Genomic DNA, 25,778 nt, shown 5'->3' on the forward strand with positions numbered 1-25,778 from the left:
AAAATTATAATAATAATAATAATAATAATAATAATAATAATAAAATACGGGCATGCTGGGAATGGTAGTTCAGCAACAGCTGGAGACATACTAATTATATATATATATATATATATATATATATATATATATATATATATATATACATATTATTATTATTATTATTTTTTTTTATATATATATATATATTTTTACAGCCATTGGCTGTAAAAAAATAAAAAAAATATAGTAATAATAGTAATGAGAAATAATAATAACAATTATTATTTAAAAAAATATATAATAATAATTATTATTATTATAAAAATATGCTGGGAATGGTAGTTCTGCAGCAGCTGGAGACATACTAGTTGAGAAACACTGGTCACAATTGTAGCAAACCCTCAGCTGTGAGACACCTCAGGTCTTTGGCTGTCCGAGCACGCTGGGGGTTGTAATTTTGCAACAGCTGAAGGCACAACGGTTTGAAAACAGACTGAACACAATTTTAGCAAACTCTAAATGCAAGAATAATATGAGGAACAAAATGTATTTCCTATAAATCTTCTGGCTTTGCAAAGAGAAGGGGTGGAATCTCATCACTGCAATTCAGCTAATAAGACCTAATCACCCGGGTAGACTCAAACAACCAGAAACCTAAACTACTGAGACTCATAAGGGGGTTGGTGTCACGTCACATTATGTGCAGTTTTGCTTTGTTGCCAGAAGGAGAAAGTGATTTGACCTATAATCCCAACTGAGATGTTTTATGAAGCCCTGAAGGCTTTAGGTTGTGTCACATGTTACATATTTACAGTATTTTTGATGTTTTCACTCTTCATGTTTTTGCAGTGATTTTTTAAATCTTTGTAAAAATTTGAAAAAATTGTAACCATTATTTAAGCAATTGTAGGGAAATCACAGCAAAATAAAATAAATAAAAAAAACTGCTAAAAATGCAACATGTAACAAAGTTCTAATGGGAGATGTACAACTACTTTATATTCTGATCCAATAGAAATAGCAGCAGTAGTATACAAATAGAGCTGGAGGGGAGGGGTATAAATACTTTATATCCTGATCCCATGGAGGTATCAGCAGTATACAGATAAAGCTGGAGGGGTATAACTACTATATATCCCGATCCCATGGAGGTATCAGCAGTATACAGATAGAGCTGGAGGGGAGGAGTATAACTACTATATATCCTGATCCCATAGATATAGCAGATGTATACAAATAGAGCTGGAGGGGAGATATGTAACTACTTTATATCCTGATCCCATGGAGGTATCAGCAGTATACAGATAAAGCTGGAGGGGTATAACTACTTTATATCCTGATCCCATGGAGGTATCAGCAGTATACAGATAAAGCTGGAGGGGTATAACTACTATATATCCCGATCCCATGGAGGTATCAGCAGTATACAGATAGAGCTGGAGGGGAGGAGTATAACTACTATATATCCTGATCCCATAGATATAGCAGATGTATACAAATAGAGCTGGAGGGGAGATATGTAACTACTTTATATCCTGATCCCATGGAGGTATCAGCAGTATACAGATAAAGCTGGAGGGGTATAACTACTTTATATCCTGATCCCATGGAGGTATCAGCAGTATACAGATAGAGCTAGAGGGGAGGGGTATAACTACTATATATCCTGATCCCATAGAGATAGCAGATGTATACACATAGAGCTGGAGGGGAGATATATAACTACTATATATCCTGATCCCATAGAAATAGCAGCAGCAGTATACAGATAGAGCTGGAGAGGAGGTGTATAGCTACTAGATATCCTGATCCCATAGAGATAGCAGCAGTATGCAGAAACAGCTGTAGGGGAGGTGTTCACAGCTATATATTCTCATCCTATAGAGATAGCAGTAGTATACAGATATAGCTGGAGGTTGGTGTATAACTACTACATATACTGATCCCATAGAGATAGCAGCAGTAGTATAAAGATAGAGCTGGAGGGGAGGGGCTTTGAATCTGGCAGGAGCAATCTAACAGGTGATGATGTCATCCTGTAGTTTACAGGAATTTAGTTGATCCAGGGCTGACCACCTCCTGTGGCACATTAAAGGGGTACTCCGGAGGAAAACTTTTTTTTTTTTTTTTTTTTAATCAACTGGTACCAGAAAGTTAAACAGATTTGTAAATCACTTCTATAAAAAAAATCTTAATTCTTCCAGTACTAATTAGCTGCTAAATACTACAGAGGAAATGATTTTCTTTTTGAAACACAGAACTGTCTGCTGACATCACAAGCACAGTGCTCTCTGCTGACATCTCTGTCCATTTTAGGAACTGACCAGAGCTGCATATGTTTGCTATGGGGAATTTCTCTTACTCTGGACAGTTCTTAAAATGGACAAAGATGTCAGCAGAGAGCACTGTGCTCGTGATGTCAGCAGAGAGCACTGTGTTCCAAAAAGAAAATAATTTCCTCTGTAATATTCAGCAGCTTATATGTACTGGAAGGATTAAGATTCTTTAATATAAGTAATTTACAAATCTGTTTAACTTTCTTGCACCAGTTGATAAAAAAAAAAAAAAAAAGTTTTCCACCGGAGTACCCCTTTAAGCGCTTAATTAAGGTCAGGCTGGTGATCACGTGACCCAGGTATAGCAAGATGCAATTGTGATGAATTTTAAAAGAAATACCATTGTTGGACAAGGGATGGTATATGAATGATGCAATATAAAAATTGTAAAATGTGCAAAAAAAAATAAAATAAAAATCTATCTAGAGAGTGTCTTGAGTTAAAAAGCAGATTCACTGCAAATTTTCTTTCCTAATTCTTTTTTGATGAGGATTTGTTCTTGTTGCTGATTTTTAATCAGATATTATTTACTACGTGAAACTACTTTGCACCATTTCCACCCAGAAACATGGGCAGGCTAATACAAACAGTGCACGGCAATGCAATAGTATTACAGTGTAGTGTATTAGCAATTGGATGATTTTTACACGTCTAATAGCAGGAACTGCAGTTTTTTTTTTTTTTTTTTTTAAATGTCCCTAAACAAATTCAAATCACCCCCATCACCTAACACTTATTTTTTTTTTAAAGAAATAAATCTAAACTGCAAATAAATAAATAAATTAATAATAATAATTAAAAATTAATAAAATAAATCTGGCCTTATTGCATGCAGCATTGTCCAAACTATTAACCTCTTAAGGTCCGAACCATTTTCCATTTTTGCCTTTTTCGATTTTCCTCCTCACATTCTAAAAATCATAACGCTTTAAATGTTCTAATTATAGATCCATATGAGGGCTTGTTTTTTGTGCCACCAATTTTACTTTGTAATGACATCAATCGTTTCACCACAAAATTTTATGTCGCAACCAAAGAAAAAATATTTGTGGGGCATAATTGAAAAAAAAGAAGCCAGTTTGTAACTCTTGGGGGCTTCCGATTCTACACAGTGCACTTTTCTGTTAAATTTATTTTCTGTAGGTCCATATAGTTGCAAGGATACCTAATTTATATAGGTTTTATTTTATTTCACTACTTAAAAAAAATATAACTACAAAATGAGTATGTTTAAAATTGTCATCTTCTGACCCCTATAACTTTTTTATTTATATTTTGCCGCATACAGGGATATATGATGGCTCATTTTTTTCACGCCATGGTCTGAAATTTTTATTGGTACCATTTTTGTTTTGATGGGACTTTTTGATCGCTTTTTATACATATTTTTAGGGTATACAAAATCAGCAAAAATATGCAATTTAGGACTTTGGAATTTTTTTGCATATACGCCATTGACCGTGCGGTTCAATTAACATTATGTTTTTATAATTTGTACATTTACATACATGATACCCCATATGTTTATGTCTATTTATGTTGAATTTTTTTTTGTTTTATGAGAAAAGGGGGGTGATTCAAACTTTTATTAGGGAAGGAGTAAAATCATGTTTATTAACTTTTTTTTAAAGCTATTTTTAGACCATTTTTCAGTCCCCATAGTGGACTATTACATGCGATCTTTTGATTGCACACACTGTTCAATGCTATGCCATAGCAAAGCATTCATCAGCGTTATTGGCGATCTGCTGCTACCACCTGGATCTCAGGCATGGAGCAGCAGAGCGTCGGTCGGATGGAGATGGAGGCAGGTGAGAACCCTACCCCGTCCATACAGATGTTCGGGATGCCGCAATTTCACTGAGCTGGTCCCGAGAAGCCAAACTGAGCTGCCAGGAATGGTTTAGTTTAGTTTTAGATTTGGCAATCAACTTTGATCGCTGTGCATAAAGGGGTTAATGCTGGGCATCACCGCAATCGGTGATGTCCGGCATTAGCCACGGGTCTTGGAGGCTGATAGCCACTAGTGTTGTTCGTGAATATTCGCAATGCAAATTTTATTCACGAATATCGCATATTCGCGAATTCGCGAATATTCGTGAATATAGCAATATATATTCGTAATTACGAATATTCGTTTTTTATTTTTATTTTTTTTCACAGTACACATCACAGTGATCATCCCTCTCTTCTTCCAGCTTGTGTGGTGTAAATAAGGCTCTAATACTACTGTGTGAGACTGGCGTGCGAATTTTCGCATATACGGATGTCACGATCACACCCTATCGGTCCAGCCAAGACGCTAGAGAGAGTGTGATGGTGCAAGGGTTAAAGCCGCCAGACCTCTGGGTATCCACTACTAGTCCCAGCAAGTCACCAAATTAACCCTTAGATAAACGTGTTTCCACCCGAGCTGCCTTCAGAAAGGTGAGCTCATATATTTAGAGATCAAAGACCAGAGCTGATTAATTAAACATTTAATCTGATAAAAGGTATCACAGTGCTATGCATAAAAATAAACAAATGACATACAGGTATAAGAATATATATAAGAGTTTAGCAATCAAGTTCAGAAAAGTAAAAATGAAGTTCTTACAGCATTGATATTATAGCAGTCCATGAGAGAGGGTCTCCAGCTGTTCTTAGGATGGTCTTGTCAGCTTGGGGCACAGATCTTCCACCGACTCTAGCATTGTTACATATTATATATCTCCTTTTTGGAGGGACTCCATTCCCCCCTCCCCTCTGGTCCCACCAGGGGGGCATCTCTCTTCCTGGCCCTCTTATCTGGTTGATTATATGCAGGACTTCAAAGACGATGTAAACACACAGCCAGACCCCCCCCCCCCCCCCCCAATAAACTGCAATATACAAAAGACACAGGATACACTGTCTGAATGACCCCTCATCCCCCAGGTCTTAGTTTATACACAGATGCAATAATAAAACACAGATATGATTCCATAATCAGGCGTTGGGCCTGACAACGGAAATTTGCATATGCTAATTTTCGCATATGCGAATTTTCGCTTATGCTAATTTTTGGATATGCAAATTTTGCGCATACACTAATTTTGGCATATGTGACTTTTCGCATATGCGAAAATATAATGTGAATATTATGAATATGCGAATTTAGCGAATATATGACGAATATTCGTTCATATATTCGCGAAATATCGTGAATTCGAATATGGCCTATGCCGCTCAACACTAATAGCCACTGGGAGCTCCTGGCTATGATGCGGGGTCAGCCCGTGAGCCATATTATAACACGGGAGCAGGACCAGGGCATACAGGTACTCCCTTGGTCCTTAAGGTGTTAAAGCACAACATAAGTCTTTTTTTTTTTCTTTTCTTTTTTTGTCGCACTACATTCCATAAAACATTGAATAAAAAAGCAATCAAAAAGCATAATCTAACGAAAAATAGTCCAAATACAATCCACGCAAAGAACGGGCCCTCACAGAGTTCTAAAGATGGAAACATTAAAAAGGAATCGGAATATAGTGATGCAAAGTCACTATTAAAAACTTTTTATTCTTTTTTAAAAGTAGTAAAACAAAACAAAAAGTACATAAATTGGATTCTACTGTAATTGTACTGACCAGGAAAATTTAGTAAACATGTTGTTTTCACTGTACAGGACTCACAAATGATGGCCCACAAAATAGTTCAATTCCATTTGTTAATTGATTAAATAATTTAATTATTATTTATTTTGCAGTACTGTACTATGATTCCCCCTTTTTCATAGTAAATTGTTATTCATTTTTCTAAGTGTAGTGGAAGTGCATTTGAAGACCTGAAAAGACACTGAAAACAAGGTGAAACATTTCATTAGTAACTCAAATTGTGAAGCAAAAATTAAAAATAAAAAGCATTGAAAAAAAAAAACTGCCTATATTTCGGAAAACAATCAGAAAGTGGAGGATTGTTTAATGATGATGACTATTTTATTTATTATTATTATTGTTCTTAACAACAATAATAATAATAATAATAATAATAATAATAACAATAATAATGTATTATTTTAATAGTTCATTTTAATATTATTATTTTATGAAAAATAATAATAATTAATATTATTATTATTTTAATACTTTATTGTAATACTTTATTTTAGTATGATTTTATTAGGATTATTTGAATAATAATATTAATGATAATAATAATAATAATAATAATAATAATAACAACAACAGTAGTAGTTGTAGTAATAATAATAATAATAATAATAATAATAAAAATGGCTCACGTTATACAAACCTAGAGAAAATGAATGCAATTATTATAACTATGATAATTATGTTGTTTGAATATTTAAATAATAGTAATAATAATAATTATTATAATTATAATTATTATTATTATTATTGCTATTACTATTATTTAAATATTCTTTATTTCAAATAATGTCATACATTGTACAAAAATACATTCCAAAAATAATACAGTACTATACCAATTTTTTAGCCTCCCTTCTAGCTCAACTCCCTACCCTAAGGAATTTAAAACCTGATAACCATTTAAAAAAACATAATTATAACAGTAATAATAATAACATTAATTTTCTCTAGGTTTGTATAACGCGAACCATAAGGCTTATATGTCAATAGTTTTGATCAGACGGGTGTTTTGAGTGTTCAGACCTCGACCGATGAGTAGGACAAGCTTCCGCACACTTCTCTCTCCTTTCTGATCTTTCTTGAAGATGACTCTCAGTACGGGGACCGGGTGGGAGTCCTCCTCCTTCATACCATCAGATGTGCCTCCAATAACATGGAAAATAATGAGATGCATAAAGTAAATTTTGGAAGAGTTTAGCTGAGATTTTGTTCTCCCGGTGACTCAGATATTGAACGTCTTCTTCTCCTACAGATGAGTCACGGTGAAATGTCGGTGAATGAGAGGAAGAAGAAGGCATGGAGATAGAGCGGAGAGTCACGCTGAATGACACAGAACCTCCACGGATTTCAGAACATAATTATAGGACTCATCACAATGTTATACTGGTTAAATGCACAATAATGGATAATCATGGAGAGATCTTATATAATGTCTCCTTGTGAGTTGCTCAGTTTTCCAGCTTTATAGATGCTGTATAAGGTCCTTCTATTACAGTCCTTGGGTTACCCAACAGGTCATGTACTGAGGGTTTCTGAAAAAAACTCTCTCTATCCTGGATTAGGAAATTTGACATTGGGAATGTGGGGGATGTCCTTTATTCATGACCGTACACGTTATCCATAGTAACTACACAAAGGGGGAGGGGACCTGGCACATTCGAGAATCCCAATGATTTTGATAACTGTGGAATACTTAAAGCATACCTGTAGTTGGCAAAAACTTTCTACATAATGTAGTAATAACATCATTTGTAATAAACATTGGTAAAAAAATGTTTGGGTGGAAAAATGTTGTCTTGTCCCTACGGTTATTGCCTGTGTGTCTCTGTGCAGAGATAAAATACTGCAAGTGAGGGCAGGACAGGCAGGGCTCTGTGCAGGCTACTGTCTTATCAATCAGCCTGCTATGTGAGCCTGGAGAGCTTCAGTGCACAGGGCCCTGCTAGTTCTCAGTGTACAGAGAAATGCATGTCCTCAGTGTAGAGAACCCTGCTTGTCCTCAGTGTAGAGAACTCTGCGTGTCCTCATTGTACAGATCCCTGCTTGTCCTCATTGTACAGAGCCCTGCTTGTCCTCAGTGTACAGAGCCCTGCTTGTCCTCAGTGTACAGAGCCCTGCTTGTCCTCAGTGTACAGAGCCCTGCTTGTCCTCAGTGTACAGCCCTGCTTGTCCTCAGTGTACAGAGCCCTGCTTGTCCTCAGTGTACAGAGCCCTGCTTGTCCTCAGTGTACAGCCCTGCTTGTCCTCAGTGTACAGAGCCCTGCTGGTCCTCCCACACTTCCTGTATTTTGTCTCTGCATAGAGACGCACAGGGAATAACTGTAGGGACAAGACAGCATTTTTTTCACCCAAAAATACTTACATTTTTTAACCAATGTACATGATAACGACACAAATAATGGTATTTGCTACATTATATAAAACATTTTTGCAAATGACAGGTACACTTAATTTTTTCAAGTGATTTTTTTAAGTGATGCTGCAAGAAAATAAATTCCTACCACCAAAATCCACCAAAGATTAAATATGATGTGATTCCAGGCACTGATAAAAACTGTGATTACAGCTCTTTGAGCCAGAAGAATGGATATTTGGTCACTGTCCTCTTAAATGTTGCTTTTAGTAGCTTTACTGAATTTAGTAATCTTTGAGATGCTTTCTAGCACATGTAAGCGTAATTTCTCTTGCAGGTGTATTTATTCTCAGTTTCTCAAGTTCTAAGTCTACAATTACTGAAACTACTGATGAGGATCTTCACAGGTCGGCTTACTGTGGTGCCGTATATAAACTTTACTTTTGTCACACAACTCTGGTCTGTGACAGCCAAGCAGCGCTAACTCCGATCAGAAACCAATGAAAAGATGATGCATTGCAGAGAGGCCCTTGTTCAGTGTTATTCTCTCTGACGAAATGAATAGCACTTGAGCACTTTATCCTCACATCGCGCCCAGGAACAGGAACAATGACTTGATTGTTAAAGGTTAAAGGAGAAGTATCATGTAAGAAAATGTATCCCCTATCCGAAGGATAGGAGATAAGTTTTAGATTGCGGGGGGCCTGAGTGCTTGGGCCCCCCGCAATCTCCTGTTTGGAGCCTTGGCTCTCCTTCACAGCGGTGCATCACGACCCCCCGCCTGAAGAGGGGGCCATCACGCCCCCTCTATAAAGCTCTATGGTAGAGCCGAAGATTGCTGGACGGCTCTCCCATAGAACTTTACGGAGGGGGCATGGTGGCCCCTGCTTCGGGTTGAGGTCTTGATGTGCCACTGTGAAGGAGAGCTGAGGTCCAAAACAGGAGATTGTGGGAGGCCCCAGTGCTCTGACACCCTACGACACCTTTGGATAGTGGATAAGTTTCCTTACATGAAACTTTTTCTTTAAACTAAGCCTAAGAACAGCAAAGCTCGGAGATATTGTACTGGCAAAGGCCAGACCTAGACTAAATAACTAACAGGCTTGGGTTCATATCCTCTCCTGTAAGAGGGAATTTGGACAAGGGACTTCTCCTTTAACAATTAGATGAGAGAATCACGTGACCAAAGCATCACCCATCTGTATACAGTAAATGCAGATTTTAACCCTTTACATGTTTGTGTAAAGACTTCAGTGAGAATTAAGTGCATGCAACAAATATGATGCAATGCATATTCATATACATACCATTCTCCATGACTTAATCTACAATTATGCAGTGTGGAAACCTTTTACTCACATGACAACTTCTTTGGGACAGTAGCAGAACAGTGGTGCTGGGAGACAACACGTTGTCGGGAGCTGCTCCTTGACCTAAAATAGCCCAAAAACTACATGAAAGAAATCAAGGCCACTCGAAAGATCCAAATGCTTTTAGAGTTTTATTCAAAGCACATTTCATACAAGTGATAACCGGTAAGACCACTTACATCTGAAATGTGTTTGGGATAAAACTATAAGAGCATTCGGATCAATCGAGTGTCGTTGATTTCTTCCATGTACTTCAAGGATTGCAATATCCTTCAGCGGGCGCCAACACTTATAACTCCTGAGTGCCCAACAATTGCTTCTCCTACTGAAACACCATGTTCAGGTCACTGTTCTCTCTGAATATAAGGACATGTCGGTGGTGCAGGAGGTTGGGAAAAGCCACAGGTAGAAGAAAGATGATATCCGGTACTCGCCAGTGATGCACAGTGAGGATTTATTATGCCATAGTGTAGTACAAGGACGTGTTTCGGCAAGGGAGCCTTCCTCAGCCCCATTTCCCATATACAGAGGTCACATGTTTAGTCACTGTGTTCTATGTGTATGTATGCCGCAGATGGGTTTGGCTATTATATATATGTGACACAATTGTTGATACAATGAGGTTTCTTGTTTAGGACTGCACTATATGTGATCTATTAGGGTGTATATATCGCATCTCCTTATAGGCAGGTCATTTAACAGTGATCTATTAGGGTGTATAGGCTTTCTAATGTAGTGCAGTTATGCATCAATTGCTACATATGTGAATAACAGAAATACGGGATATATGTATTTTTCCCTAGGGGATTGACTCTGTGAGGGCAGCATTCATATTTCGGTAGGACTGTGTGGGTTATTATCACCGACCCACATAGCCTTCCCCCTTTTTTATCACCCTCATAATTATTATCTCTACCAACTCATATGATACTTACCTGTGACGTCCTGTGACTATTATCTCCTGGATCATCATATACTAGGGACTTGTCCGGATAGTGAGTCAGTCTGTATCATCACCTAGTAAGTGAGTTAGTGTATGTAGGAGAAGCATAGCAGTGTAGGGTAGGTTTCAGAGCGGGACCGTCCTTTTTAGGATTACAATTCCGCCTAGACTTAGGTCCTAGAGTAGTTTATTGGTAGGGAATATCAGCTACCGATTCCCAACCCACCCAGTTGTCCCGCCCTGAGCCACCACCTGAGCCATGGGGGATATGGTTTACTAGGAAATATCATTGTGGATACTCTTGTTTGTATATATAATATATTTCTTTATTGCATATGTTATTGATACAATTATCATTGGTGGATTATTTATCTTCAGCACGTACTGTGTTATATGCTTTATCAGACGTACTGGTTATATGAACTTTGTACTTATCATTGCTTGTATTTGTTGTGTGTAATTTTGTGTTTATATTGTGGCTCATTGAGCATTTATGAAACCTTGTAGGCTTCTTTTTAGGCGCAAGATAATAAATATTGGTTTTAGTTCCTAATCTGTGATTTAGAACTTCCTCATCTGTCTGCCTCAGGCAGAATCCCCTTCCCCGCAGAAGCTCAGAAGAAAGGGGGCAATATTACCTCTGGGGGCACTATAGGTTTGAGAAAAGGTGCAGAGCCTAAGATGTTTGTCAGGTTCTGTGATGAGTTGTGGTGGAAATCATCATGGCCGTCTGAATGGCCTCCGAATAAAGGGTATGTTCACACTACAGAGTGTGAACGGAATCTCTGCTCGCGGAATTCTGCGAGCGGAGATTCCGTTCACACTCTGTAGTGATTCAGCCTGGCAGCCGACAGCGGCGGTAGGACCGTGGGGCAGTACTGCTATGCAGTACTCGCGGACTTCAGCGCAAAGAATGAACATGTTCTTTCTTTGCGCGGAACAATTTCAGTGGCGGAATTGTCGCGGAGACCCATTCACACTAATGTTAAATTCACACCCCGGAATTCCGCTCGGGGAATTTCGCCCATGGAAATCCGCAGGAATTCCGTAGTGTTAACATACCCAAAAAGGGAAAGTGAACAGCTCTGATCAGAGAAGACGTCACCTGTGAGTCACTGGATGTATGTGCACTGTAATCACTTATATGGTTTGAACAGTCTGTAGTACTAGTAGTGATAGAGGTCATGATGTGATGGTATTGTGTAGGTATTAGTAGCGGACTGATGCAGAAGCTTATAGAAATGGACGGGGCCCAGAGAAATATTTGGCAATATTTTATGCATGCTACTAGTTCTTCCATTCTTAGGTATCTACATGATGTCCCTTCTGAACTGTTGGGTCTCCACGAGCAAGGCCTGATACATTACATGGTGGGTCAGTGTGGAAATGAAAGCTATCCCAGCAATGTAAGGGTTAAACTGCTGCATGGTTTTTATTTCCACCTAAACCAACCTGATACATTACATAGCGTACATCACTGATCACAGTCTTCATCACGCCGCACCCCTCCCCCTCCCCAAGTAACACTTCTAGGTACATTTGTGCCTTTAAGAGACAGTGTGACTGGCGCCCAATACATCACACATGCATAGATAAGATGCAACTAATGTGTCCAATGTATCAACTAAACAACATTATATGTAATTTATTCATTCCCCAACCTCCCTGTGACCCCCAAGACATAATGTATGAGACCCCCCCCCCCCCCAGACACATAAGCGAGGAATGATAGGAATAATCTGCATTTCATTATCTGCTATTAAGGGGCAGAGAGCCATTATTTGACTTATGCTGCTAAGGGCTGGTATAGGTATGTGAGACTGCCAGGAACCTGTATATTATAAACAACCGGGATAAATATACTAGTAATAATAGTTGTACACCTCCACTCCAGCTCTATCTGTATACTAATGCTATCTGTATAGGATCAGGATATATAGTAGTTATACACCTACACTCCAGCTCCATTTGTATACTGCTGCTGCTATCTCTATGGGATGAGTATATATACATTGAAATCTACCTTAGTGGATACCACCCATTAGCGGACAGTTCTTAATTCCCCGACAGAGTCCCATAGGACTTAATGTATTTGCACCCCCTGAATAGGGGACATTCCCAATAGCAGTCATGGACACACCCAATAGGGGACAAAACACTCCCAATAGACGACAAAACACCTCCAAAAGGAGACAAAGCACTCTCAATAGAGGACAAAACACTACCAATAGGGGACAAAACACTCCCAATAGAGGGGGACGAAACACTCCCAATAGGGGACAAAACACTCCCAATAGGAGACAAGACACTCCCAATAGAGGACAAAACAATCCCAATAGGGGACAAACACTCCCAATAGGGGACAAACCACTCCTAATAGGAGAAAAACACTCCAAATAGAGGACAAAACACTCCCAATAGAGGGCAAAACACTCCCAATAGGGGACAAAACACTCCCAATAGAGGACAAAACACTCCCAATAGAGGACAAAACACTCCCAATAGGAGACAAAACACTCCCAATAGAGGACAAAACACTCCCAATAGAGGACAAAACACTCCCAATAGGGGACAAAACACTCCCAATAGGAGACAAAACACTGCCAATAGGAGACAAAACACTCCCAATAGAGGACAAAACACTCCCAATAAAGGACACAACACTCCCAATAGAGAAGGACAAAACATTCCCAATACGAGACAAAACACTCCCAATAGAGGACAAAACACTTCCAATGGGGGACGAAACACTCCCAATAGGAGACAAAACACTCCCAATAGAGGACAAAACACTCCCAATAGGGGACAAAAAACTCCCAAAAGGGGGCAAAACACTCCAAATAGGGGACAAAACTCTCTCAAGAGAGGACAAAAAACTAACAATAGGGGACGAAACACTCCCAATAGGGGACAAAACACTCCCAATAGAGGGGACAAAACACTCCCAATAGAGGGGACAAAACACTCCCAGTAGGGGACAAAACACTCCCAATAGGGGACAAAACACTCCCAATAGGGGACAAAACACTCCCACTAGAGGGGACAAAACACTCCCAATAGGGGACAAAACACTCCCAATAGGGGCCAAAACACTCCCAATAGGGGACAATACACTCCCAATAGAGGACAAAACACTCCCAATAGGGGACAAAACACTCCCAATAGGGGACAAAACTCTCCCATTAGAAGACAAAACACTCCCAATAGGGGACAAAACACTCCCAATAGGAGACAAAACATTCCCAATACGAGACAAAACACTCCCAATAGAGGACAAAACACTTCCAATGGGGGACGAAACACTCCCAATAGGAGACAAAACACTCCCAATAGAGGACAAAACACTCCCAATAGGGGACAAAAAACTCCCAAAAGGGGGCAAAACACTCCAAATAGGGGACAAAACTCTCTCAAGAGAGGACAAAAAACTAACAATAGGGGACGAAACACTCCCAATAGGGGACAAAACACTCCCAATAGAGGGGACAAAACACTCCCAATAGAGGGGACAAAACACTCCCAGTAGGGGACAAAACACTCCCAATAGGGGACAAAACACTCCCAATAGGGGACAAAACACTCCCACTAGAGGGGACAAAACACTCCCAATAGGGGACAAAACACTCCCAATAGGGGCCAAAACACTCCCAATAGGGGACAATACACTCCCAATAGAGGACAAAACACTCCCAATAGGAGACAAAACACTCCCAATAGGGGACAAAACTCTCCCATTAGAAGACAAAACACTCCCAATAGGGGACAAAACACTCCCAATAGAGGACAATACACTCCCAATAGGAGACAAAACACTCACAAAAGAGGACAAAACACTCCCAATAGGTTACAAAACACTCCCAATAGAGGACAAAACACTCCCAATAGAGGACAAAACACTCCCAATAGGGGACAAAACATTCCCGATAGAGGACAAAACACTCCCAATAGAGGACAAAACACTCCCAATAGGGGACAAAACACTCCCAATGGGAGACAAAACACTCCCAATAGAGAGGACAAAACACTCCCAATAGGGGACAAAACACTCCCAATAGAGGGGACAAAACACTCCCAATAGGGGACAAAACACTACCAATAGGGGACAAAACACTCCCAATGGGAGACAAAACACTCCCAATAGAGAGGACAAAACACTCCCAATAGGGGACAAAACACTCCCAATAGAGGGGACAAAACACTCCCAATAGAGGGGACAAAACACTCCCAATAGAGGGGACAAACCACTCCCAATAGAGGGGACAAACCACTCCAATTAGGGGTCAAAACACTCCCAATAGAGGACAAAACACTCCCAATAGAGGACAAAACACTCCCAATAGGGGACAAAACACTCCCGATAGGAGACAAAACACTCCCGATAGGGGACAAAACACTCCCGATAGAGGACAAAACACTCCCAATAGGGGACAAAACACTCCCAATAGAGGACAAAACACTCCCAATAGGGGACAAAACACTCCCAATAGAGGGGACAACACACTCCCAATAGGGGACAAAACACTCCCAATAGAGGACAAAACACCTACAATAGGGGACAAAACACTCCCAATAGAGGACAAAACACTCCCAATAGGGGATAAAACACTCCCAATAGAGGACAAAACACTCCCAATAGGGGATAAAACACTCCCAATAGAGGACAAAACACTCCCAATAGGGGACAAAACACTCCCAATAGGGGACAAAACACTCCCAATAGAGGACAAAACACTCCCAATAGGGGACAAAACACTCCCAATAGGGGACAAAACACTCCCAATAGGGGACAAAACACTCCCAATAGAGAACAAAACACTCCCAATAGGGGACAAAACACTCCCAATAGAGGACAAAACACTTCCAATAGAAGAGAAAACACTCCCAATAAGGGACAAAACACTCCCAATAGGGGACAAAACACTCCCAATAGGGGACAACCAGGCTTATGTGCCGGCCCTACCTTGTACACAGCGATGCCAGGAGGGAGGTACAGCCAATACCCCAGTAGGTGGCTCGGGTTCCCAGGGGGTCCTGGCCCCTGCTGGACCTCCCTGTAGCAGCCCCAGCACACCCCTTGTGCCAAATCATTCCCCCCCCCCCCCTCCATGCCAAATCATTCCTCCATTCCCTCATCATTGTAGGGGGGGGGGGGGGATGGTATGGCATTACTTTTCCTAATAATTTACATTGTTGAGATTTTTTTAAAGACTTATTACAGTGCAAAATTATTTATTTGTATTTAGCTTTTAGAAAGTAGATATTTAGAAAGTCTCTGAATTTAGGGTAGATATTTGCAGATCCGTCCAGATTTAGGGGTTATATTAGGTCCGGTGATGCTGCAGAGTGTCTGGGGATTGATACACTCTCTATTCTGAATGACTCAGTTGCCGCAAGGCTCGGGCCTAACTCACTGCGATAGTTGCTGCGCAGATCCTTCTCGTTTGACAGCCCAGGAACAAGAGAGAGAAAAGATGGCCGCCGCTCCCTCATATGGGCAGGGGGCGGGGTGAATCCGATTGGTCCGAACATCTGTCATTCACCATTACACAGAGTAATGGGATCACATACGTCACAGGGCCTCCAAAGGTCCTTAAGCAGAATACCATAGAGTTTACCTAGTCACGTGACCCGCAGCTCCTGCAACGCTATGGAACCAGTAATTAACCCTTTATTTACATATATTACTATATTTATATCACCCTTACATAAATTACTAGGCTATTAGTTGGAATAGAGGCGACAAGGGGTAGGCTACACAACAGGGATCCCTACGTCCTAGGGACTCTGGCTATGGGGACCCACACATACATAGGTACCGTATAAGATGCGGTACCGGGACACCACAATTACTTCTATAAAAAAAATCTTAATCCTTCCAGTACTTATCAGCTGCTATATGATCCACAGGAAGTTCTTTTCTTTTTAAATTTCCTTTCTGCCTCAACACAGTGCTCTCTGCTGACACTTCTGTCTATTTTAGGAATTGTCCAGAGTAGGAGCAAATCCCCATAGAAAACCTCTCCTTCTCTGGATAGTTCCTAAAATGGACAGAGGTGTCAGCAGAAAGCACTGTGGTCAGGCAGAAAGAGAATTTAAAAAGAAAAGAAGTTCCTGTGGATCATATAGCAGCTGATAAGTACTGGAAGGGTTAAGATTTATTTAATAGAAGTCATTTACAAATCTGTTTAACTTTCTGGCACCAGTTGATTTAAAAATAAAAAATGTTTTCCAGTGGAGTGCCCCTTTAAGTGGAAGTATAAAACCTACGCTGTTCCTTTAAGCTGCCGTCTACTCTTCATTGTCGCTCATCTCTCCATCACACATAGAAGTGACACAACCGCTCATCTTCTTCCTATGTCCCCCCGTGACTCCTGTAGCCCCCCACATCTCCTCGTTTACCTGTTCATTGTATGTTCATTATACAACATAATGCAGACAAGGACATTCATAGTAATAAATAAATGAAATGCAATCATTTATTTGCAGGGAGCGATCTGCCGAGGCACGGAGTGATACCTTAAACTCCACTCAGCTTTGCAGATAATTACATTTTGAAGACTGGAATTTGCCATCTGTTTGATAGGACGCTGCATTAGTTTCACTGTGAATCTGCTTCTCCTAATAAGCCTGAGCTTTAAAAAACTCCATCGAGCCCCAGCGCCAGCTCCCCCGACTCCGGGGCTTTATGTGCCGCACAAACCTAATGAATCAGATCACTTCATTATTTATTGGGTTCATTTCTATCAGTCCTGATGGTATACATATGATGGAGCAAACCCCCCAAACAGAGGACGCGGATGTGTACTAAACTACAACTCCCAGCATGCCCGTACTGTCTTTGGCTGCTGCAAAACTACAACTCCCAGCATGCTGAGATTTGTAGTTTTGCAACAGCTGGAAGCACACTGGTTGGGAAACACTGGCATAATTATTCACACGTATTATGAGTAGGACGTTGTATATAGGGGCTCTGTTACCAAAACAAAAGTCGGAATGGTGCCGTAAATTGTATAATGATTCAAAAATAATGCAAAAAAATTATGTATGAAATTCTTAAAGGGTTACTCCACTCCCCAGCATCCGGAACATTGAGTTCCGAACGCTGTGTACGAGCTTCCGTGTTCACGACCCCCCTCGTGAAGTCATGCTCCATCATGTGACGTCACATCCCATCCCCTCAATGCAAGTCTATGGGAGGGGGCGTGACGGCAGTCATGCCCCCTCCCATAGACTTGTATTGAGGGGGCGGGATGTGACGTCACATGACGGAGCGTGACGTCATGAAGGGGGGTTTGAACACGGAAGCCCGTACACAGCATTCGGAACTCAATGTTTCAGATACTGGGGAGCGGAGAAACCCTTTAAAGGTGTACTGCAGCATGGACACTTATCCCCTATCCACAGGACAGGGGATAAGTGTCTGACCGTGGGGGGTCCGACCATGGCTAAGGCCCCCTCCATACAGCTCTACGCTACATCTCCACCTCTCCCATAGAGATACATGGAGGGGCATAATGCTGCGGCCGAAATGCCTCCTGTGCGGGAGACTCCTGTGCCATGGCAAAGCAGGACCCCGTACAGGAGATCCCGGGGGGGGGGGGGGGGGACGGGGCAAGCATTCAGACCCCCCATGACCAGACACTTGGATAGGGTCTATAGCAGCACATCTCCTTTAATTTGTATATATATTTTTTAAAGTTTCATGCAGCCAGACAATTAATTTGGAAAGTATCATCAGGCCGATATGTCTAAGGATGTATTGGGATTTCTCAAAAAAGAAAAAAAAAAAATAATAATAATAATTTAAATTAAAATAAACATTTTTCAAACAAAACTTAAAGAGTACCTCTCATGATCTTGTTAAATGTTATAATCCTCCCAGTTTGCTGCCCCATCATGATAAACCACCCCCGGCCTTTATTTTTATTATTTTTTTAGTTTTCTACCTTGATATCGCTCTGTATTTTCTGCTCAGTCTCATTCAGATTCACAGACTGGGAAGGGGCGTTCCCCAGCAGGCGTGACATCATCTGAAGCCATACAGGGGAGAACGTCCTCCCTCACTCTGCTACACACAGCCCAGAGCAGTTCAGTGTGAGATGAGCTATGATTGGCTAAGGCTGCCGTCACCACTCCAGGCTGCATTCCCTGATTTTGGACTTCTACCAGGCCAGCAGGAGTCCAAAGTCTGTACAAGAGATGGGGGGAAATGTGCTCTGGACAAGTAGGGAGACACCTAGTGGCAGCTTTTTTAAACACCAATAAAACATAGAAAACTTTTTTTTTTTAAACAGAGTATATTAGAAAGTTTATTTATTTATTTTTAAATTTTTTTTTATTTTTACCATTAGGAGTTCAATAGCAAAAATTAGTTGTAGTGACAGGGCCCATTTAATTAAACTTTGGCATGAAATTCGGAAAGAAATTCGGAAAAAATGCATACAGAGGAGAAACTTCTTCAAGAAGACTCTGAGGATTCTCAGTTCGCAATACACTATGCATAAAGGCCATTTTCTTTCAGAACACCGCCCCCATAAAAGAACACTTTTACTGTATATAGAATACAATCTTTTCTGCAGATTATAAAGCCTTTGGTTATATGACTGTCGGCTGTATATTCTGCACTGTATAATGTTCCTATAAGGTCACATACGTGTGGGCTGAGCAGCCGCCCTCCTGACACTGCGCATTCAGGACAAAGCACGAGGCCTGAACTAACCCCGAGTCCGCAATCTGTTATGGGCATGAGATTACGTTCTCAGGAGTTAGAAAGATGCATTAAAAGTTTTTCGTGGAGCCGAATGCGCTCGTCCTCTGAACAAGACATGACGGCTATTTACACTTCACAAATTTTATGACAGCTATTGAAATTATTGATTTTTATGCAAATCCCGGGACTCCCAGAGTGCTGAGGCGATGCAGATGTGGACAGCAGATAAAGCTCTATTGACTGCCGAGAGTCAACACACATACAAATGGCAACAGAAAATTGTTCTATTTCATAGGTACACAATGACGCCTGGGCTGAAATAGATTTACTGGTGGAATTGTTCAATCTCAGAAACCATTACAAACTAGAAAGGAGTGAAGAACAGAACACGCACGATCCACAGGGCGCTGTCTATAAAGGGGACGTAATCAAAAGGCACAATCATAGGCAAAGAGCCAAGATGGTGCCCCGGACTACATAGTTATATAGTTATATAGTTACATAGTTATATAGTTACATAGTTATATAGTTACATAGTTATATAGTTACATAGTTATATAGTTATATAGTTACATAGTTATATAGTTACATAGTTATACAGTTATATAGTTACATAGTTATATAGTTACATTGTTACATAGTTTATAGTTACATACAGTAGTTACATAGTTATATAGTTATATAGTTACATAGTTATATAGTTATATAGTTACATAGTTATATAGTTACATAGTTATATAGTTTATAGTTACATACAGTAGTTACATAGTTATATAGTTACATAGTTATATAGTTACATAGTTATATAGTTTATAGTTACATAGTTACATAGTTATATAGTTTATAGTTACATAGTTACATAGTTATATAGTTTATAGTTACATAGTTATATAGTTTATAGTTACATAGTTATATAGTTTAAAGTTACATAGTTATATAGTTTATAGTTACATAGTTATATAGTTTATAGTTACATAGTTATATAGTTACATAGTTATATAGTTACATAGTTATATAGTTACATAGTTATATAGTTTAAAGTTACATAGTTATATAGTTTATAGTTACATAGTTATATAGTTACATAGTTATATAGTTACATAGTTATATAGTTACATAGTTATATAGTTTATAGTTACATAGTTATATAGTTTATAGTTACATAGTTATATAGTTACATAGTTATATAGTTTATAGTTATATAGTTTATAGTTACATAGTTATATAGTTACATAGTTATATAGTTACATAGTTATATAGTTACATAGTTATATAGTTACATAGTTATATAGTGACATAGTTATATAGTTTATATTTACATACATTAGTTACATAGTTATATAGTTTATAGTTACATACAGTAGTTACATAGTTATATAGTTACATAGTTATATAGTTACATAGTTATATAGTGACATAGTTATATAGTTTATATTTACATACATTAGTTACATAGTTATATAGTTTTATAGTTACATAGTTATATAGTTATATGGATACATTGTTATATGGTTACAAAATTATATAATTTTATAGTTATATAGTTATATGGATACATAGTTGTATAGTTACATAGTTATATAGTTTATGGTTACATAGTTATATGGTTACATACAGTACTTACATAGTTATATAGTTAGATGGTTACATATATAGTTACATAGTTATATAGTTAGATGGTTACATATATAGTTACATAGTTATATAGTTACAGTCATGGCCATAAATGTTGGCACCCCTGAAATTTTTCTAGAAAATGAAGTATTTCTCACAGGAAAGGATTGCAGTAACACATGTTTTGCTATACACATGTTTATTCCCTTTGTGTGTATTGGAACTAACCCAAAAAAGGGAGGGGAAAAAAGCAGATTGGACATAATGTCACACCAAACTCTAAAAATTGGCACTGTTTCAACATTAGATTGTTTCAGGCACACAATGCTCCTTTAACCCCTTGGGGACGGAGCCCATTATGACCCTAAGGACGGGAGCATTTTTTGCAAATCTGACCACTGTCACTTTAAGCATTAATAACTCTGGGATGCTTTTACTTATAAATTTGATTCCGAGATTGTTTTTTCTTGACATATTCTACTTTATGTTAGTGGTAAATTTTTGGCGATACTTGCATCCTTTCTTGGTGAAAAATTAGAAAATTTCATGAAAAATTTGAAAATTTAGCATTTTTCTAACATTGAGGCTCTCTGCTTATAAGGAATATGGATATTCCAAATAAATTATATATTGATTCACATATACAATATGTCTACTTTATGTTTGCATCATAAAATTGATGAGTTTTTACTTTTGGAAGACACCAGAGGGCTTCAAAGTTCAGCAACAATTTTCCAATTTTTCGCAAAATTTTCTAAATCGGAATTTTTCAGGGACCAGTTCAGGTTTGATGTGGATTTGAAGGGTCTTCTGGTTAGAAATACCCGATAAATGACCCCATTATAAAAACTGCACCCCTCAAAGTATTCAAAATGACATTCAGTAAGTGTGTTAACCCTTTAGGCGTTTCACAGGAATAGCAGCAAAGTGAAGGAGAAAATTCAAAATCTTCATTTTTTACACTGGCATATTCTTGTAGACCCAGTTTTTGAATTTTTACAAGGGGTAAAAGGAAAAAATCCTCTCAAAATTTGTAACCCTATTTCTCTCGAGTAAGAAAATACCTCATATGTGTATGTCAAGTGTTCGACGGGCGCAGTAGAGGGCTCAGAAGCGAAGGAGCAACAATGGGATTTAGGAGAGTGAGTTTTTCTGAAATGGTTTTTGGGGGGCATGTCCCATTTAGGAAGCCCCTATGGTGCCAGGACAGCAAAAACCCCCACATTGCACACTATTATGGAAACGAAACCCCTCAAGGAACGTAACAAGGGGTACGGTGAGCCTTAACACCCCACAGGTGTTTGACAACTTTTTGTTAAAGTCGGATGTGTAAATGAAAAAAAAATATTTTTCCACTAAAATGCTGTTTTTTCCCCAAATTTTACTTTTTTACAAAGGGTAGTAGGAGAAAATGCCCCCCAAAATTTGTAACCCCATGTTTGGACGTCAAGTGCACTGCGAGCGAACTACAACGCTCAGATGAGAAGGAGCGCTATTGAGCTTTTAGAGAGATAATTTGTTTGGAATGGAAGTCGGGGGCCATGTGCCATCTGGCCCCGTGGTGCCAGAACAGTGGACCCCCCCACATGTGACCCCATTTTGGAAACTACACCCCTCACGGAATGTAATAAGGGGTGCAGTGAGCATTTACACCCCACTGGTGTTTGACAGATCTTTGGAACAGTGGGCTGTGCAAACAAAAAAATTTAATTTTTCATTTTCACGTACCACTGTTCCAAAAATCTGTCAGACCCCTGTGGAGCGTAAATGCTCACTGTACCCCTTATTACATTCCGTGAGGGGTGTAGTTTCCAAAATGGGGTCACATGTGGGTATTTATTTTTTTGCATTTATGTCAGAACTGCTGTAAAATCAGCCACCCCTGTGCAAATCACCAATTTCGGCCTCAAATGTACATAGTGCGTTCTCACTCCCGAGCCTTGTTGTGCGCCCGCAGAGCATTTTACGCCCACATATGGGGTATTTCCGTACTCAGGAGAAATTGCGTTGCAAATTTTGAGGGTCTTTTTTTCCTTTTACCTCTTGTGAAAATAAAAAGTAAAGGGCAACACCAGCATGTTAGTGTAAATTATTTTTTTTTTTTTACACTAACAGGCTGGTGTAGACCCCAACTTTTCCTTTTCATAAGGGGTAAAAGGCACCCAAAATTTGTAGTGCAATTTCTCCCAAGTACGGCGATACCCTATATGTGGCCCTAAACTATTTCCTTGAAATACGACAGGGCTCCAAAGTGAGAGAGCGCCATGCACATTTGAGGACTTAATTAGGGATTGCATAGGGTGGACATAGGGGTATTCTACGCCAGTGATTACCAAACAGGGTGCCTCCAGCTGTTGCTAAACTCCCAGCATGCCTGGACAATCAGTGGCTGTCCGGAAATGCTGGGAGTTGTAGTTTTGCAACAGCTGGAGGCTCTGTTTTGGAAACACTGCTGTACAATACGTTTTTCATTTTTATTGGGGGGGGGGACAGTGTAAGGGGGTGTATATGTAGTGTTTTACTCTTTATTAGGTGGTAGTGTAGTGTAGTGTTTTTAGGGTACATTCACACTGGCGGGTTACGGTGAGTTTCCCGCTAGGAATTTGCGCTGCGCCGCAGCTCATACTTGAAGCAGGAAACTTGCTGTAAACCCACCCGTGTGAATGTACCCTGTACGTTCACATGGGGGGGGAGGGGGGGGGGCAAACCTCCAGCTGTTTCAAAACTACAACTCCCAGCATGCACGGTCTGTCAGTACATGCTGGGAGTTGTAGTTTTGCAACAGCTGGAGGCACACTGGTTGGAAAACCTTCAGTTAGGTTCTGTTACCTAACTCAGTATTTTCCAACCAATGAGCCTCCAGCTGTTGCAAAACTACAACTCCCAGCATGCACGGTCTGTCAGTACATGCTGGCAGTTGTAGTTTTGAAACAGCTGGAGGCTCACTGGTTGGAAAATACTGAGTTGGGTTCTGTTACCTAACTCAGTATTTTCCAACCAGTGTGCCTCCAGCTGTTGCAAAACTACAATTCCCAGCATGTCTGATCACAGAAGGGCATGCTGGGAGATGTAGTTATGCAACAGCTGGAGGTACGCAACTACAACTCCCAGCATGCCGAGACAGCTGTTTTCTGTGTGGGCATGCTGGAATTTGTAGTTTTGCAACATCTGGAGTGCTACAATTTATAGACCACTGAACAGTGGTCTCCAAACTGTGGACCTCCAGATGTTGCAAAACTACAACTCCCAGCATGCCCAGACAGCAAACAGCTGTGTGGGCATGCTAGGAGTAGTAGTTTTGCAAGATCTAGAGGGCAGTATAGAGATCACTGTGCAGTGGTCTCTAAACTGCAGACCTCCAGCTGTTGCAAACCTACAAATTCCAGCATGCCCACACAGCAAACAGCTGTCTGGGCATGCTGGGAGTTGTAGTTTTGCAACATCTGGAGGGCTACAGTCTAGAGACCACTATAGTGGTCTCAGACTGTAGCCCTCTAGATGTTGCTAGGCAACTACTCACCGGCTTCCGTCGCATCCGGGAGCCGTTCTCTTCTGCCGCACGCCGCCGCAGATCTCCGTCACCGACCGCCGATCCCCGTCGCTCCGCTGCCTCCGGAGGGGTAAGTGGACTCCGGCGCCGCTCCTCTTCATTTTCCCCACTCTGCCCCGCCTATTGTGGGTGGGCAGGACGGGGAAAACGAAAGTAAACCCCTCCGCCCCAGATCTGCTATTGGTGGTCGCGTCTAGACCACCAATAGCAGAGATAGGAGGGGTGGCAACTCTGCCACCTCACTCCTATCGCTTTAGGGGGATCGTGGGTGTCTTAGACACCCGCGATCCCCCTTCTATTCCGGGTCACCGGGTCACCATAGACCCGTAATGACCCGGAATCGGCGCAAATCGCAAGTGTGAATTCACTTGCGATTTGCGCCGATCGCCGACATGGGGGGTCTAATGACCCCCCTGGGCATTTGCACGGGGTGCCTGCTGATAGATATCAGCAGTCACCCCGGCCCGGTCCCCGCCCGGCGCGCGGCGGGGGCCGAAATTCCCACGGGCGTATGGATACGCCCTTCGTCCTTAAGTACCAGGACGCAAGGGCGTATGCATACGCCCTTCGTCCCCAACAGGTTAAACTCACCTGGGGTAAGTAACAGGTGTGGGCAATATATAAATCACACTTGAAAGCAGATAGAAAGGAGAGAAGTTCACTTAGTCTTTGCATTGTGTGTCTGTGTGTGCCACACTAAGAATGAACAACAGAAAGAGGAGAAGAGAACTGTCTGAGGACTTGAGAACCAGAATTGTGGAAAAATAGCAACAATCTCAAGGTTACAAGTCTATCTCCAGAGATCTAGATTTGCCTTTGTCCACCATGTGCAACATTATCAAGAAGTTAGCAACCCATGGCACTGTAAATAATCTCCCTGGGCGTGGACGGAAGAGAAACATTGATGAAAGGTGTCAACGCAGGATAGTCCGGATGGTGGATAAGCAGCCCCAAACAAGTTCCAAAGATATTCAAGCTGTCCTGCAGGCTCAGGGAGCATCAGTGTCAGCGGGAACTATCCATTGACATTTACATGAAATGAAACGCTATGGAGGAGACCCAGGAGGACCCCACTATGGAGGAGACCCAGGAGGACCCCACTATGGCAGGAGACCCAGGAGGACCCCACTGCTGACACAGAGACATAAAAAAGAAAGACTACATTTTGCCAAAATGAACTTGAGTAACTAAACTCCTTCTGGGAAAACGTCTTGTGGACAGATGAGACCAAGATAGAGATTTTTTGATAAAGCAAATCATTCTACTGTTTACCGAAAATGGAATGAGG

This window comes from Hyla sarda, chromosome 9, assembly GCF_029499605.1.
Source record: "Hyla sarda isolate aHylSar1 chromosome 9, aHylSar1.hap1, whole genome shotgun sequence".
Taxonomy (NCBI): Eukaryota; Metazoa; Chordata; class Amphibia; order Anura; family Hylidae; genus Hyla; species Hyla sarda.